This window comes from Procambarus clarkii, chromosome 5, assembly GCF_040958095.1.
Source record: "Procambarus clarkii isolate CNS0578487 chromosome 5, FALCON_Pclarkii_2.0, whole genome shotgun sequence".
Taxonomy (NCBI): Eukaryota; Metazoa; Arthropoda; class Malacostraca; order Decapoda; family Cambaridae; genus Procambarus; species Procambarus clarkii.
Window position 1 is genome coordinate 15,657,119 of NC_091154.1, and position 19,807 is coordinate 15,676,925.

At 42.6% G+C, this 19,807-nt stretch overlaps 1 protein-coding gene across 1 annotated transcript in view; it reads left to right on the forward strand.

The window, feature by feature from the left end:
* LOC138373553 (DNA-binding protein Ets97D-like) overlaps nucleotides 1-19,807 on the forward strand; it is a 514,987-nt gene that overhangs the window by 201,541 nt on the left and 293,639 nt on the right. The gene's annotated exons all lie outside the window — the stretch shown is intronic.

The window sequence follows — 19,807 nt, forward strand, 5'->3', positions numbered from 1 at the left end:
ACATAAAGAGGTAAATATATAGAATAAATTAGTGAGACAAATGTTTTTCAATGATTCTACTTAAATCGCCCTTTAGCTGATCTATTAGAAATGGATCTAAGTTATATAGACCACTGCTAATATTCAAATTACTTTCTTTGGTGATCTGTATCAAAGCGGATTCAATTATGTTTCTGTTATAGGTGCTTTTACAATTTGTTATTGAAGACGCACTCTCCCAATCAATTTGGTGAGCTTTTTCTGACAAATGCACAAACAAAGCATTAGATAATTGGCCATGTCTTACAGAGTATTTATGTTGCGATATTCTACATTTTAAATCTTTAGATGTTTGCCCGACATAGAACTTATTACATTCCTTACAAGGTATTTTATAAATGACGCAATTATCACTACGAGGGCTGTTCCTTACTAATAGCTTACCAACAGTGTTTTCGTAGCTAAACATTACATCTATATTAAAAAGTTTCAAGGCCTTGACAATATTCTCAAACCCAGAGAAATATGGTAAACATAACACATTCTTTGGGCGAGTCCTTTCACTGCATACATTATTATAATATGTACGACGAGCTTTGTTACGACAAACTTCCAAAAAATTCAGTGGGTAACAAAGCTTAAGACCAGTCGAATCAATATTCTTAAATTCTTCATCTAAGAATTCTGGACTTACAACTCGAAGAGCTCTTAAATACATTGAAGAAGATGTAAACACAGACGAATTTGTAGCCAAACTTAATGACCAAGTCACCTCCATAAAATTTACTATGGAGACTGAAATTGATAAATGCTTGCCATTCTTAGATGTGCTTATTCATAGGGAAAACTCTTCATTAAAGTTTAGTGTTTACAGAAAACCTACGAACAATTTATCTTATGTTCATTATTTTTCAGGGCATAAATACAATGTAAAAAAGTCAATTTTTTCTTCAATGTATTTAAGAGCTCTTCGAGTTGTAAGTCCAGAATTCTTAGATGAAGAATTTAAGAATATTGATTCGACTGGTCTTAAGCTTTGTTACCCACTGAATTTTTTGGAAGTTTGTCGTAACAAAGCTCGTCGTACATATTATAATAATGTATGCAGTGAAAGGACTCGCCCAAAGAATGTGTTATGTTTACCATATTTCTCTGGGTTTGAGAATATTGTCAAGGCCTTGAAACTTTTTAATATAGATGTAATGTTTAGCTACGAAAACACTGTTGGTAAGCTATTAGTAAGGAACAGCCCTCGTAGTGATAATTGCGTCATTTATAAAATACCTTGTAAGGAATGTAATAAGTTCTATGTCGGGCAAACATCTAAAGATTTAAAATGTAGAATATCGCAACATAAATACTCTGTAAGACATGGCCAATTATCTAATGCTTTGTTTGTGCATTTGTCAGAAAAAGCTCACCAAATTGATTGGGAGAGTGCGTCTTCAATAACAAATTGTAAAAGCACCTATAACAGAAACATAATTGAATCCGCTTTGATACAGATCACCAAAGAAAGTAATTTGAATATTAGCAGTGGTCTATATAACTTAGATCCATTTCTAATAGATCAGCTAAAGGGCGATTTAAGTAGAATCATTGAAAAACATTTGTCTCACTAATTTATTCTATATATTTACCTCTTTATGTTATAATTACCTATGCATTATGCTTGTATGTCTGCTGTATCAGATGGGCCATTGGGCTACATCGGATGGGCCAATTGGGTGCATCTGATGGGCCAATGGGCCTTCTGCGTTGTCCAAGTATTGTACCTCACCTTACTTCACCACTCTCTCCTGCCTATTTATATACCCATCACTCGATCTGTAAAATGACCTTCTGAAGATGTATTTAATATACGAAAGTACTTAAGGAAATTTCCTGTTTCATTTTTCCTCCGTGGTCTGACATTGTCATATATATATATATATATATATATATATATATATATATATATATATATATATATATATATATATATATATATATATATATATATATATATATATATATATATATATATATATATATATATATATATATATATATATATATATATATATATATATATGCGAACAAGCCTGAATGGTCCCCAGGACAATATGCAACTGAATATATATATATAAATATATATATATATATATATATATATATATATATATATATATATATATTATATATATATATATATATATATATATATATATATATATTATATATATATATATATATATATATATATATATATATATATATATATATATATATATATATATATATATATATATATATATGCGAACAAGCCTGAATGGTCCCCAGGACAATATGCAACTGAAAACTCACACCCCAGAAGTGACTCGAACCCATACTCCCAGGAGCAACGCAACTGGTATGTACAAGACGCCTTAATCCACTTGACCATCACGACCGGACATAATGAGGTGATAGCCGAGGCTATTTGAACCACCCCACCGCCGGCACTCGGATAGTAATCTTGGGCATAGCATTTTACCAAATCACCTCATTCTTTGGGGCACACGTGAGGAACACAAATGCGAACAAGCTTGAATGGTCCCAGGACAATATGCAACTGAAAACTCACACCCCAGAAGTGACTCGAACCCATACTCCCAGGAGCAACGCAACTGGTATGTACAAGATGCCTTAATCCACTTGACCATCATGACCGGACATAATGAGGTGATAGCCGAGGCTATTTGAACCACCCCACCGCCGGCACTCGGATAGTAATCTTGGGCATAGCATTTTACCAAATCACCTCATTCTTTGGGGCACACGTGAGGAACACAAATGCGAACAAGCCTGAATAGTCCCCAGGACAATATGCATCTGAAAACTCACACCCCAGAAGTGACTCGAACCCATACTCCCAGGAGCAACGCAACTGGTATGTACAAGACGCCTTAATCCACTTGACCATCACGACCGGACATAATGAGGTGATAGCCGAGGCTATTTGAACCACCCCACCGCCGGCACTCGGATAGTAATCTTGGGCATAGCATTTTACCAAATCACCTCATTCTTTGGGGCACACGTGAGGAACACAAATGCGAACAAGCCTGAATGGTCCCCAGGACAATATGCAACTGAAAACTCACACCCCAGAAGTGACTCGAACCCATACTCCCAGGAGCAACACAACTGGTATGTACAAGACGCCTTAATCCACTTGACCATCACGACCGGACATAATGAGGTGATAGCCGAGGCTATTTGAACCACCCCACCGCCGGCACTCGGATAGTAATCTTGGGCATAGCATTTGCTCCAAGGCATGGAGCAAACTCAGGTCAGGGCCACAACCCCACCAAGAAAGGAAACAACAACCCGAGAGATCGCTTTCAATGAAATACCTGAATCCTGCCTCAGTTCAAGGAAACACCACTTTCAATTTAAATGGACTTCACCCACAAATCCAGGCAACCCTGGAAAGCCTTAAAACACAGGTAAAGCAGAGAACCCGTGGTAACCTTACAAAAACACACAGGGAGGCGCTACACGCCCTTAAGGCTCGCCCAGACATTATAATTAAACCCGCGGATAAAGGCGGTACTGTAGTAGTCTGGAGAAAAACGAACTACACAAAGGAAATGGTAAGGCACCTCTCAGACGAGACGACTTACCAAAAAATACAGCAAGGCCACACAGCCCTGGAGAACGCCAGGACAAGGAGTAGAAACCTGGTCCTGAAATTCTTTAACAATAAACAAGCAAACTCAACAGGAGGTATACTTAGCTCAGCAGCAAGAGACTATTACCTTGCCTTTAAAGCAGAGCTTCCGAACCTATACCTCCTTCCTAAGATTCATAAAGATTTACACCCTCTTACAGCTACATGGCAGGGCAGACCAGTCCTTAGCGGTTGCAAAGCACCAACTCGCCCAATTGACTTGATCTGCACAGCATTACTAAACCCCCTTCTCTCTCTTTTAGATGAACGTCTGAAAGACACAACTGATCTTTTGCTGAAACTGAGGGATTTGAATACAAGCAGAGGACCCGTCCCAGAGAACACGACCCTGTTCTCCCTTGACATAGTCTCCCTCTACCCAAGCATCCCCCAACGGGAGGCAGCGAGATTGGTCTCGACGTACTTCGACGACCATAAACACCTTATACGCCAGCCTCTCAGAGACGCAGGAGTTTGGAGGCCCCCATCAAGGGCTCTCCTGGAGGAAGCGATTCTGCATGTCATGAGGGATACAATTCTATCCTTCGATTCAGCAGCGTACAGACAAGTAAAGGGAACGGCAATTGGAGCATCAAGTAGTGTGGCTATAGCGGAAATCTTTGTTCACGTGGCCTTTGAGCACCAGAGAGCACTCCGCCCAGATAAACCAGACGTGTACTTCCGTTATATTGATGATATTTTCGGTAAAATGACTGGACAAGACACACTCCTCCAGTCTTTCTACGCCTGGACAAATACAGCCCACGAAAATCTGAAGTTCACCTTGGAGCAGAGTAAAACAGAGATAAACTTCCTGGATACGACAGTGTTCATCGGCAGTGAGGACAGGCTCCTTCACACGAAGGCCTACTACAAGCCCACAAACCTGCACACGTATCTACGATACGACTCCAGTCACCCCTCCTCCTTGAAGAACTCCCTACCCTACTCCTTAGGTCTACGTTTGAAGAGGATAAACAGCCTTGAAGACACACTTGCTACTCAACTTCTAGACCTCTGGGACATGTTCTCAGCCAGAGGATACCCAGAACGAGTAATAGCAACGGCTAAAAACAAACTAGACCTGAAGACGAGGTCAGAGCTCCTCATACAGGCCCCCACTCCAGACCCTCAGTCGAGATGGATCCTCCCATCACTGTATTTTAACGGCCTAGCAAGCCCTCTCCATAATGCCCTGACTGACATCTGGAACTGGCTGAGAAACACCTATGGGGACCACCCTTCCTGGCCTAGGTTTGCCCAAACACCTCCAATGCTGGCCTGGAGACGAGGAAAGTCACTTAAGGATCATCTAGTACATTCCTGCCTCCACAGGACACACTGCCTTTAACCGAACCTGACACAGACCGATGGTGCAAGAGAATACCCCTGGTTCCCTGGGTTGGGGCCACGAGGTTGAGAGGGCCCCACAACACAATGCTCCGAGTCGGACCCTGAAAGGTTTTTCAACCATTTTCAGAGATTGGCCATGTCCATGAACTGGCCAAAGGAAGAGTGGGTGAAAATCCTACAGGGAAGACTTAGGGGTAAAGCACAAGATATTTTTATAAACATGCCTGACGACGAGTGTTTCGAATATGATAAAGTCAGGGAATGTATTTTGCGGGCATATGAAATTACTCCTGAAGCTCACCGCCAAGTTTATCGTAACCTTAGGCCTACTCACAACCAACCGCTCACTGAATTTGTGAATGATCAAATTCGATTATTTGATAGATGGATTCGCTCGGCGAAAGCCGAAACATACGAGGCTCTCAGGAACTTAGTTTTAATGGAGCATTTTATAGATATTATGCCAGAGAACGTATCACATTACATTAGAGGAAGGGTAGAGGTAAATTCTAAAATAGGGGATTTGGCCAAGTTGGCAGAAAACTACCAATTGGCGGGCAAAAGGCCCAATAAAAATAATTATACCCCACAGAGTAGCAAAACTTATACCCACAGCCAGTCCAGACCAGCTCATTCTAACCCTTTACCTAATGCACCTTCTGTTTCAGACATAACTAACCCTGTTAAAGTGTCTAGCCCAACTGGCACCTAAAGGTGAACCGAAGGGTAATTCTGTTAGTAATGTCTCTTCTCCCCGACGTTTTTGTGGTCACTGTAATCGTTCAAACCACAATATTAGCCGTTGTTGGCAACTGTACCCAGAAAAAAGACCCAATGCTCTAGTTGTGACACAGGGCTTGAGGCCTTCGGAAGGGTTAGGGAGTAAGACCTCCAACCCACAGTGGTTGGACTTGCTTACCCCATTCTTATCGAAAGGGAGACTACTTTTGTCTGAGGGTTCTTCCTGGAAGGACGTGGTGATCTTCCGAGACACCGGTGCCATCCAGACTTTAATTTTAGAGAGTGCGTTGCAAGGTGCCAACACTTTCGACACTGGAGAGGTGGTACTGGTCGAGGGTGTCACTAGTGATACTCGAGCAGTACCCCTCCATAAGGTTACCCTGGAATCTGATTTCCACAAGGGTGTTTGTACAGTCGGAGTCACTTCATACCTACCTTTCCCTAATGTTGATGTAATAGTTGGTAATGATTTAGCAGGGGATAAGGTAGGGGACTCCAGACTGCCTATTATGTTGCCTACCCCTAAGGTTTGCCTGGATCCACCCGCCGCAGAGGATAATGTTGTGTACCCTGCGTGCGCGGTGACCAGGTCTATGGGACTTAAATGTAAGGGCAGCCCTGTGCTTGCCAAGGTGGTAAATCCCGAGGTCACGAGGAGCTTTCCGAGTGGTGAAAACCAAGTGGACCTCGCGGACACATTCATGGCCCGACTCGATGACGTGGCCGAGGACATTGTGGAGAGCCTGCCACCGCCATCTACCGAGAGTAGTGGGGAGGTGGAGAACACTGTTGAGCCTCGGCCAATGGCATCTGACCAAGGCCTAGATGCCTCCTTGAGTGAGTTACAGAAAGCTGACCCCACTCTGGCAGATTGTCATGAGACAGCCGTCTCTATGGAGGAAATTGTAGACGCAGCAACTGGGTACTACTACAATGATCGGATTTTGATGAGAAAATGGAGACCACAGAGTGCTCCCTTGTCAAATGAGTGGGAGGTAGTCCACCAGGTTATGTTGCCGACCTGCTATAGAGAAAGAGTTTTGGCAGCTGCTCATGATGATCCTATGGGGGGACATCAAGGTATTAATATTATGTATCACAAAATTTTAAAGTATTTTTTCTGGCCCAAGCTGAAAAGCGATGTGGCAAAATTTTGTAATGCGTGTATTGTTTGTCAACTGGTTGGGAAACCAAACCAGACTCCACCTAAAGCTCCTCTAAGGCCTATTGTCGTGCCAGAGGAACCATTTTCTCATGTGGTAATGGACTGTGTTGGACCATTACCTAGAACTAAGTCTGGTAATATTTACCTAATCACGATGATGTGTATCACTACTCGTTACCCAGAGGCTTTTGCTGTAAGGAACATCCGAGCAAAAACTGTTGTTGCTCGTATGTTGCAATTTTTTTCCACTTTTGGACTGCCTCGGGTCGTGCAAACTGACAATGGTACTAATTTTAAGTCTGATGTTTTCGAGCAATTTTGTAAGGAACATGGAATAACTCATAAGGTTTCCAGCCCATACCATCCACAGAGTCAGGGGGTAATTGAACGTTTCCATCTAACTCTGAAGCAGATGTTGAAGACATCGTGCGAGAGTTCCCACACCTTCTGGGATGAGAATTTACCATATGTTTTGTTTGCGGCTAGAGAGGGATTACAAAGTTCACTGGGCTGTTCTCCTTTTGAGTTAGTCTTTGGCCATAAAGTTCGTGGACCCTTGCAAATGTTACAGGAGAATCTGTTAGGGAACGTATCGTTAACCGAAGGTTCGGCTTTCTTTGCGCAACACCACCAGAGACTCAAGGACTGCAAGGCGGCTGCATTAAAGTATCTTGGCAAGGCCCAAGAAAAGATGAAAGAACGTAACGATGCTAAATCTAAGTTACGGGTATTTCAGCCTGGCGACCCTGTCCTGGTATTAAAGCCTCGACTAGGGAACACGATGTCCCACAAGTACGAAGGCCCCTTCATAGTGACAGAAAAGACTGGGGACCTCACGTACAAAGTGAGGCACTCTGACAAATGTAACCAGGTAATGCTCATACATGTAAATCAACTGAAGAAGTTCCAGGGCCCCAGGCCCATTGCACTAACCAATGTTTCCATTTCCAGTGAGAGAGGGGATGATTGTTCTGGGGACCCAACTAATCTCATTTTCAATAATTCTAGTTCTGTGAATGCTGTGGAGGAGGGACTGTCCCATTTGCAGATGGCCCAACGTGAAGAGGTGCAGTCGTTGGTTGATGAATTCTCCAGTCTGTTCGGGGAGGTCCCGACCCAGACTGATGCCATTTGCCATGATGTCGAGTTGACGGACTACACTCCCATTCGCCTTCAACCCTATCGGATGAGTCCAGAAAAGAAGGCCATCGTACGGAAGGAGGTCGACTTCTTGCTCCAGCACGGCCTCATCCGGCCGAGCCAGGGCTCTTGGTGCTCGCCCTGCCTTTTGGTCCCCAAACCAGACGGCTCCTGGCGATTATGCACCGACTATCGGCAGCTCAACAAAGTGACCATTGTGGATGCCTATCCGCTGCCCCTCCTCGAGGACTGCATCGACGAGTTGGGAAATGCCAAGTACGTTTCGAAATTCGACCTCTCGAGGGGGTATTATCAAATCCCACTCACTGAACGTGCTAAACAGCTAACCGCGTTCGTGACACCCGAGGGTGTTTTTGAGTATCAAGTGTTACCGTTCGGCTTGCGTAATGCCCCTGCCACGTTCCAGCGACTCATGAACTCTCTACTCGCTAAGGTGCCAAATTGTCGGGCGTATTTAGATGATATCGTGCTGTTTGACAGTAATTGGGCTGACCACATAGCTAGGTTACGCCAGTTGTTTGCCATCTTGAAAAGGGCAAATCTTACCTTAAATGCTAAAAAGTGTCATTTTGGTCAAGGCACAGTGACGTACCTCGGTTATGAAGTGGGCCAAGGAAAAGTGTTACCTCGGCAAGATAAAATCAGTGCCATTCTGGAGTATCCAGTACTAAAGTCTAAAAAGGACGTTCACAGATTTATCGGTATGTGTGCGTACTATCGACGTTTTTGTCAGAACTTTTCCTGTGTTGCCACTCCTCTCACAGACTTGTTGCGGAAAGCCGTTAAATTTAAGTGGTCATCAGACTGTGCAGAGGCATTTAAAAATTTGAAATTGATCTTAGCTTCCGCCCCAGTGCTTGCTAGTCCAAGGTTCGACCGACCGTTTAAAATTCATGTTGACGCGTCTGACTCGGGTGCTGGTGCAGTGTTGTTGCAAACTGGGGATGATCAGGTGGAACACCCAGTATATTATTACTCTGTGAAATTCGACAAGGCGCAACGCAATTATTCAGTGGTAGAAAAAGAGGCGTTGGCGCTAGTGTTAACATGTAAAAAGTTCGAAGTTTACCTCACAGGTAATATAGTGGAAGTGTACACGGACCATAACCCACTAGTTTTCCTGACTCAGATGAAGGGTAAGAATAAACCAACCCGTTCTCACACAAGACAGCACATATATGACTTAATGCTTAAAGTCAATATGTTGAATATGAATTAGTAAATGTGTGATATATTCCCAGTTACTTTTTTTACCAAGGCCCAAACTCTTCCTCACGTACCAATTTACGTGTCACAGTACCCGTCCGTCAACATAGATAGCAGAATATTCGTGATTGGTTCAATTATAAGGAAAATTGTAGTTTTCAGGTCCCACATGGGTTGTGAAATTTACCTACTGTTGTCCATGCTCTTATAATATTACAGATCAGCTATATCCTATTGAAGGCTCGTAGTTTTGTTTTGAGAAATATTAGTTGTTCTTAGTAAATTATAATAAGCACTATAAATTATTACATAGAATAACAGTGCTTCACCAATCAATATTATATACCATAGTTTGGCTTTAAAAATCTTTAAAGAATGTTTTGTAGGAACGCTAACAGAAAACGATGTTACATTTGAATGTCTATGGGGTAAACTACTGCAAGCAGGACGGTATTGTGTCTACTATACCAACTATAGCTAGGATGGGTATATTGTCACTTACCGCCTGTTAGGTGGGAAAGGGGTCCAATACCACCCACAGGATGGGTATGAGGGTCACATCCACCCACAGGATGAGTATGGGGATCACATCAACCCACAGGAAGGGTATGGGGCCAATACCACCCACAGGATGAGTATGGCATCCACTACAACCCACAGGATGGGTATGGGGCTCCAACCACCCATAGAATGGGTATGGGGCTCCAACCACAAATAAATTGGGTATAGGGTCCAATAACACCCACTGGATGTGTATTGCGTCCATTGCCGCGCGTCGAGCTCGAAAACCGCAGCATTCATCTCAGAACCATGCCTATTTCACACAGATTCCTTAATAAACGTAAGAGTTTTATATGTCACAAGAAAGATAGAAATATAAGCTTCATTCTAAATACCTTACCATGGGCATATTTAAATTTAAAGCGAAGATACGTGTACTTTTATAATAGCCGAGCTTTAACCCCGGACAGATTGATCGACCGAGCAACTCTCTCTCAGAACAATGTTTATTTCACGTGAATTCGTTAATAAACATATATGTTTTATATGTCTCAAGAAAGGCAGACATATAAGCTTCACTTTAAACACTTTACCATAGACATATTTAAAGTTCTAATGAAGATACATGTATTTTAAAAATTACGGAGCTCCCACCCCGTACAGACTGAACGACAGAGCAACTCTCTCAGATCAATGTTTATTTCACGTAAATTCGTTAATAAACACAAATGGTTTATATGTCTTAAGCAAGATAGAAATAAGAGCTTCATTTTCAATACATTACAATAGACATATTTATAGCTCAAGTGAAGATACATATGTTTTTATAGTAGCGCTCAGTAGCTTGTCGGGCATGGAGTGCAGACGCCTTCGCACTTGCCGATATATTGTATAATTATCAAAGATACGCTAATAAAGCCTAAAATCTTATATGCCTCCAGAAAGACCAAGATATGAACATTATTATGATTTCACCAAATGAAATATATCATGTTCGAGAACAAAGATATATCAATTTTAAATTAAGTTTCGACTCTTGCTCGGGCGAGAGAGAGGGAGCGACTCTCGCCCCATCTATTGGAGATTCTGTCCACTAAAGACCCAAAGCTACTCAAACCCTCCTAGCATTATTTAAGTAATGAAGTAATATGGTATATTTACTATAATGTGGGTGCTGAATGCAGAACATGAGAAAACATATATTTACTCCAAACTAATATAATTTCATTATGAAATAAGTAAATAAGTAGCATCAAAGGAAGTCGACGGTCCAAGCGTCAATGTTGTGGAACGACTTATCCAAGATATATCGTTGTTTGGAAAGTGTTTGTTGGCATATCCAGTTGTCGCACTTCTCTGCACAAATTATCACAAATTTAAATTATAATGTTAACAAGTAGAATACGTATTTTAAATAAAATCTAACATAGCTAGCCAGAAAACATTTAACATTTATTAAAAAAATATATGTTTGGAAGTTAAATCGACTTCATAGGACAATAGTGTTGTTATATATACTCGTTATTCGTTGACATGCGTTCGCTACTTAAACTACCATGTACTGTACTTATGTGAAATCTCCCATGTCTCTTCGCTCATCTCACCGAACCCTACAGGCTCTGTGATATATTGCTTAATTAATTGAGATTCACAAATAAAGCTTATAATTGTATATGTTATCAAAAAGGCAGAGCTTATTTTAGTTCATTTATTATGCACCCCATACCCATCCTATGGGCGATAGTGGAGTGTTACAGAGGCGCATAATGGGCTCAGGGACTGAGCCCCACAATTCATATAGCCAAGGAAGTTATAATCTTGATAAGCTAGTTACAAAAGTCAATGCACATTGTCACATCAACAATGGGCTCGAGACCGACCACAAGTACAGTTTATAATTTAAGCAACTGACATATATGGAGGGCTAGTGTCACAATTGATTTGTTTATCCTACACATAACCCCCTCTCCCCCATCCAATGGGCAGCGGTGGATAGGTTACAATCAAGTCGTTTTTTGCGTTTTATTCAGAGATTAGATCTTATTGGGTGAGGAAAGATATTCATATTTTAAAGAAGGCTTCTTGGCTGATGCTCTCCATTGATGGAAAATATACAACCTTTTGAAAATCAATGTTAGTTTGATCTAATATTGTAATTAACGCAGTTACCTGATGTTATTCTTCACCTATATCTTTTTCTGGTTAATCCCTATTTACATTATGCAGTTCAGGCTTCGTCGCCAGACTATAGTTTTTAGTTTAGTTAATTTATCACATAATGGGTTCAGGGACTGAACACACAATTTATTTATCTAAGCAAGTTACAATCTTGAGGAGCTAGCCACAAAATTCATAACACATCGTCACATCAACAACATGGGTTCGAGATCGACCACAAGTACAGTTTCTAAATTAAGCAAATGCCATATGTGGAGAGCTAGTGTCACAATTGATATGTTTGTCCTGCACATTTCCACAGTGGTTTGCTTGGGTTCTTTTAATTATCTTAGATATCATTGAAGAGAACCTCCTAGGTACTATACAGTATATATGCTGGTAAGAAGTATAATTATCCTGAGAAATCGTGTAAATTATGTTGTACGAGTGCTTCCAGTTAAGTAACATAGTTCATTTGTGTGCGCGTGCTTGAAGAGGAAATGTTATCCCCCCCCACCCCCCATTGTAAATATTTGTGGGTTTCAGACCATACGGCCACGGCTTACCCTCGCCGCGGTCGAGGGTAAGAACACCGGATGTATACCCAGTATTACAAGTAAACATTAGCTATAACAATTATGGAAAGTTCCTTCACCTATACATAGACAAGAGACTGAACTTCAGCACCCACATACAACACATAAGGGGATGCTGAGAGAGAGAGAGAGAGAGAGAGAGAGAGAGAGAGAGAGAGAGAGAGAGAGAGAGAGAGAGAGAGAGAGAGAGAGAGAGAGAGAGAGAGAGAGAGAGAGAGAGAGAGAGAGAGAGAGAGAGAGAGAGAGAGAGAGAGAGAGAGAGAGAGAGAGAGAGAGAGAGAGAGAGAGAGAGAGAGAGAGAGAGAGAGAGAGAGAGAGAGAGAGAGAGAGAGAGAGAGAGAGAGAGAGAGAGAGAGAGAGAGAGTAAAATTATCCACTGAGGTCTGATTAAGTCCTTTTGGGGACCTTAATCATTAGGACGTCCAATGATTAACGCAAAGTGAAGCGTATTCAGATGGTATATTGACAACATTCAGCATATCTCATAATGACCTAGTAGTACTTGGTGCACAAATACCTTTTCCATAGGAATCGCAAAACATAATTAAACACAACTGTACCGTACAGTGTTATATATTTATTTCAGTTTGAACAATTTTTAACATTAACATTCCAACATTCATTTTAGCAAGTTCTCTCATAATGACGTGTGGGTTAGCAATGTCAAAGGCTGACTTAAGATCTAGGAAAATGGTATATGACCTATCAGTATGCAGGGTGAGGAATGTGGTAATACAGTGATGTACACTCTTTCCATGCATAAAGCCATATATCTGGGGAGACAACATATTATTAATTTTGTAAAGGAGACGGTTGAGAACCATCTTCTCAAGACACTTATAGAGACAACTAGTGAGGGAGATTGGGCATAAAGCACTCGGCTGGTGAGGTTTAGGAATGGGAATAATAACACTGTTGGTCCATGACTTAGGAAGCTCCCCAGTTACATAGCTCATATTATACAATTGAAGAAAGGTATTCCTTGGAACTAGCAGAAGCATAAGCAGTATGCCGTAAGTAACTCCATCCTCCCCGGGTGATGTAGCTTTGCCTCTATGTAGAGCAGAATCTAGTTTGTATTCAGTAAAAAGCATGTCACAGTCATCCTCTTGATGAAGCATGAAGTCAAGGAGCCTTGCCCTATCAGTATATCTATCATTTAATTCATTCTGTGAGGGTAGAGGAAGACTGTCAAAGCTGGAAGTCGTGGCCCAAGCATCAACAAGCTCATTTGCTCTGTGCAGAGGATTAGGGTACGAGATCTCTGCAGCATTTTTCCCTTTGATCTTGTTGATATCCTTCCATGCCCGACTTAGTGGCGTGTGAGAATTGAGACTACGGACAAAAGTTTCCCAGTCTGTCTGCCTCAGCTCCACCATGCGTTCCCTGGCCTTAGCCAGAGCCGCTTGAAAGAGCCGAAGCATTTCAGCAGTGCGGGTCCTTCTACAAGCTAGTCCAATTATTCTGGCAGTGCGTTTTAGTGCATGCAATTTAGAATCATTATAATAAGCATAAGTGCTATGACCAGTGTAATTTGGGTTACGTGGCCTGGACGATGAATCAAGTGATTCTATAAACTGCTCGATAGTACCTGTGAGCTCATTGTTAAAATCTTCAACTGATGAAGGCTCAGATGAACTGTACCAGTCTGACACATGAGCAACAAGATTGTCTCGTTGATCGATGGGCACAGCCAGCCTCTTCCGCTTGAACACTCCACCAGGGAGGATAGAGCTGCCAATGCTTACAGTGGCTAATATACCCAGATGATCAGACGCCATATCTGGCACTATTGACGAGGCACACACGGTGTGGGAGACGTTGACACCGAGACATAGATCAAGAATACCTCCGTAGATATGCGTTGGTTCAAGGTCACCCACAATCTGTGCATCATCGTGACTACCTAATAGTGACACCAGTTGGTTGCCGTTACGATTACTGAACTGCGAATTACCCATATTCCTATGTCTAGCGTTATAATCACCTTTAATGATGGTAGGCTCAGTCTGAATACAGACAGGAAGGTCAGCATAATTAAAGTTACAAGGAGTTGATTATTTAGTACATAGTTGTTTTTCTCTTTAACTGGATGATAGAGGGGGAGTCTTTAACGTGATTGGGAATACATACATACACACATGCATACATACATACATACACACATGCATACATACATACATACATGCGTACATACATACATACATACATACATACATACATACATGCGTGCATACATACATCCATCCATCCATACGTACGTACGTACATACATACATACATACATACTGTCGGGGTTTCACCTCTATTATTCTCTACCCTTACTCTGGGGTGAGCAATAGTTATGCTCAAGGTAACTCACCGTAGCCCTGCGGGTCTTCCCTCGATCCTCACGGCGCCACTGCACGCCAGGAGAGTCTCCCAGTCAATCTTAACGGCCTCTTATTAAGAAAGAGTGAGAACACGACTCGATCACATCGACTGTCGTGTGCCCTCCCCAACAATAGGGCTCTACGGTTAATCACAAGGTCGCCAACTGGTGTTTTTTTTAGGTGGCCAGTAACACCGTCAGTGGGCTGGTGGAGTCAATGGTAGCCTTGGCAAGGTCACACTCAAAGATCAGGAATCAGGCAGGTACTTATTGTTATCACTCTAGGTTTACCAGTATAATATAGCCACAAGATCAATGGAGGGAATGATAAAAACACTAAGATAGTTTTGTATTTTACTTAAAATGTATGAAAGATGTCACAAAGCCAAACAATAATCAATTAAATCAACTGATCCTGACGCGGCTGGTAATTCCCACGGATATTATGGGATCACAAGGGGGCAACATTCTCCCCTTCTCATCAAGTGTCAAGAACAGCTGATCGCAATGGTCTCTCCGCGCGAAATTTGCTTGTTTTCTAGATTCACGCGCGCGGTTTCTCTAAATTCTCCAATATTACTACTCGCACACTCGATATTGGCACAAATAAACCGAATTACTTAGTTACACTGTACTCAGGCTCAAACAGTCTTTTCTACCATCAATTCTACAATGACTCACTGTAATGGTCTTACACTGTTATTTATCCAACAATATATTATGAAATATTAACACTGGAGTTTTCAGTACTTTCTCTCGTGGGCGATAACGCAATAATTCACTGTACTCACAAATGATTATTCACTGAATGAACATAGACATATATATGGTATATAAATCAATCATCAATACATGGAAAATAAATAGTTTCTGGGCACATAGCCTAACCTCCAAATACTGGCATAATATTATATATAATTTACCACTATATGTTCAATCAAAATCTATAGAAAGATATACACAACACAGTAAATTTATCACTGGTTCCTGGTGCCTGTACACACCAATAATCAACATGAATATTACAAGTACTCTTGATAGTACTGTCTAGCACACTGGTGCTTTACCGTGACATAGGTGAGACTTGCTCACGACATATAAAATCCTCAGGCTAGAAAATATAGCCAAATAATATAGCTAACTAAAGGGGAATGGGGAGGGAACTAGAACCACCTACTTCACCCTATCCTCCGATGAGAGTCGAGATGTAGCTCCTGGTCCTCGTGTCGGGAACGCCCCCACACTACACGTCGTCGTGTCCTACCAGAGCCTCTCGTCGTCCCACCGTTTAGCGCGTCGTCTCCGTGCCTCCTCACTGCAGGTCCGTCCTCCTTCTTAACTTCTTGAAGGTTGGAGTCGGTCTCCTGGCCGTCGTCTTCTCCCAGCAACGGCTGTCGCCTACGTCTCAGCTACAGTCGTCCGGTTTCCCCAAATAGTCCTCTCTTCCTCAGCTACCCAGTGGCTCTGTCAGCCACTACGCTGTCACGAACTGGTGAATTGCCACAGACGTCAACATACGTCACTGCACGGCTTCACTGCTACTGGCACAGTACCTGACTGGAGCACTTGTTGCTCAAATAACCGTCAATTCCCTCTTCTGGTTCAACACATGAACTAGGGAAGACTTCTCAGAGTACTGGCGGACTTCAGGTGACGCGTAAATCCACGGTAGTGGGAAACAGCTGTCCGACAGACAGGACCACTCGTCGCACGTCCGACCTCTATGACGTGTCGTGTCTGACTGCTGGCGCCAGCCCGGCGCGCTGGCCGGACCCCCTTCCTTCGTGACGTCACTTTCGCTATGGGAAGTTATCATTGGCTCCCGGTGCCACATTGCTGTCGGTGACCAATCCGGTGCCACTGACGTCACACGGTTTTGGCGGGAGATCAGGGAAGCCAGCGCCATCTTGGCTCCCTAAAGGGCCTAAACCACAGGCCAAAATATTACTATTTCACAAATTTCTCGGCTCTCCGAGAACACTTCACTCTCTCCCATATATCAAATTGTAGCCTGCAACGTAGAGAACGCTTGGTAAAAGCAGACATGACTCTTACTGCAGGCGTGGGAGAATTATAAGGGGGGGAACTCCGTCACAATACATACATACATACATACATGCATACATACATGCGTGCGTACATACATACATATATACATACTTACATACATACATACATACATGCGTACATACATTCGTACATACATGCGTACATACATGTGTACATACATGCGTACATCCATACATACATCCATACGTACATACATACATACATACATACATACATACATACATACATACATACATACATACATACATACATACATACATACATACATACATACACACATGCATACATGCATGCATACATACATACATACATACATCCATACATACATGCATGCGTACATACATACATACATGCATACATGCATGCATACATACATACATACATACATACATACATGCATATATAAATACATGCGTATATAAATACATGTGTATATAAATACATACATACATACATACATACATACATACATACATACATACATACATACATACATACATACATGCATGCATGCATACATGCATGCATGCATACATGCATGCATGCATGCATTCGTACATACATACATCCATCCATCTATCCATTCATACATGCATACATACATACATACATACATACATACATACATACATACATACATACATACATACATACATACATACATACATACATACATACACGTCCAGTCAGCATATAGCTATTTCGGGACAAAATCCAATACAGTTTATATTGGTGAGACGCCATTGTGATGAGGAGTTTAAATATCACAGGAACTGTAGGTTAATGTGTGACAGGTGAGGTTAGATGAGGCATCTACAAGCATCAGCTGGAGGCTGATGGAGTGTTGTGGAGGCTGGTGGTACTATGTCCAGATGTTGGAGGGTGGATTTGACTCTCCCACCCTCCCTCCCCCTCCCCCCCCCCCACATTGACCGCAGTTCGTCTAAGGTTACTTTCCACTCTCGCTTACCAAGGGTATAACCCCCGCCCCCCCCAACATACACACATGCATCAGATTCTTAACTTACAATATTTATTATTTACCAATTTATGTTACTACACTGACTCTCAATTTCACAATATTGTATAAACTTTGATGAATCGCACGTCTATGGGTCATCCAATAATGCTAGCAGACTTCTAGATGTTACCACTGCTAGGTTTAGGCTCGGCTACAAGTACCTCTGGAAGTTTGTAACATCTGATGATCTAGATTTGACTAAATGTAAACTCTGTCAGCAGAACTATTCGCATACTTTGCGTCATTATATAATGGAATGTGAAAAATCGCGGAATTTAAAGATAACAACATCAATAGTGTCCATGAAATGTGTAAGTACTTCATTCATAATGATGTGCTGCCCGAAATCTTAGCGAAGTATCCAAAATTTGCTTACTGTAGGTAATGCATGCACATATGACTGTAAAGCTGCCGCCCAGTTGGGTGGGTGTGGAGCACATGACTGTAAAGCTGCGCGCCGCCCAGTTGGGTGGGTGTGGGCGAGCACATGACTGTAAAGCAGCCGCCCAGTTCGGTGGGTGTCGAGCACATGACTGTAAAGCAGCCGCCCAGTTGGGTGGGTGTGGAGCACATGACTGTAAAGCAGCCGCCCAGTTGGGTGGGTGTGGAGCACATGACTGTAAAGCTGCCGCCCAGTTGGGTGGGTGTGGAGCACATGACTGTAAAGCAGCCGCCCAGTTGGGTGGGTGTGGAGCACATGACTGTAAAGCTGCCGCCCAGTTGGGTGGGTGTGGAGCACATGACTGTAAAGCAGCCGCCCAGTTGGGTGGGTGTGGAGCACATGACTGTAAAGCTGCCGCCCAGTTGGGTGGGTGTGAAGCACATGACTGTAAAGCAGCCGCCCAGTTGGGTGGGTGTGGAGCACATGACTGTAAAGCTGCCGCCCAGTTGGCTGGGTGTGGAGCACATGACTGTAAAGCTGCCGCCCAGTTGGGTGGGTGTGGAGCACATGACTGTAAAGCTGCCGCCCAGTTGGGTAGGTGTGGAGTACATGACTGTAAAGCTGCCGCCCAGTTGGGTGGGTGTGGAGCACATGACTGTAAAGCTGCCGCCCAGTTGGGTGGGTGTGGAGCACATGACTGTAAAGCTGCCGCCCAGTTGGGTGGGTGTGGAGCACATGACTGTAAAGCTGCCGCCCAGTTGGGTATGTATGCAGTACATGACTGTAAAGCTGCCGCCCAGTTGGGTGGGTGTGGAGCACATGACTGTAAAGCTGCCGCCCAGTTGGGTATGTATGCAGCACATGACTGTAAAGCTGCCGCCCAGTTGGGTGGGTGTGGAGCACATGACTGTAAAGCTGCCGCCCAGTTGGGTGGGTGTGGAGCACATGACTGTAAAGCTGCCGCCCAGTTGGGTATGTATGCAGCACATGACTGTAAAGCTGCCGCCCAGTTGGGTGGGTGTGGAGCAATTAAACTAGTAACTGTGCGACTCCTCATAGATGTAAAGTGCCTTTTATAGTGACTATTGTGAGCCTCTTGTTGAATTACTTGTGACACAAAAGATTGCTGATGTGTGTATTTGTGTGGGTGATTAAATATGTATGTGTATGTATATATGTATACGTATGTATATGTACATGTATGCATAAGTATGTGTACATTAATAATTTTGTAACTAGCGTCAAAAGATTGTTATTTGCTTAGCTAAACGAACTAGAGGGTTCAGTTCCTGAACCGATTATGTGCCTCTGTAATCCTTTACACCACCGCCCACAGGATGGGTATTATGGGGTGCATAATAAAGAAAAAATGAATGGACCGAACCCACAATTCATTTAGCTAAGCAA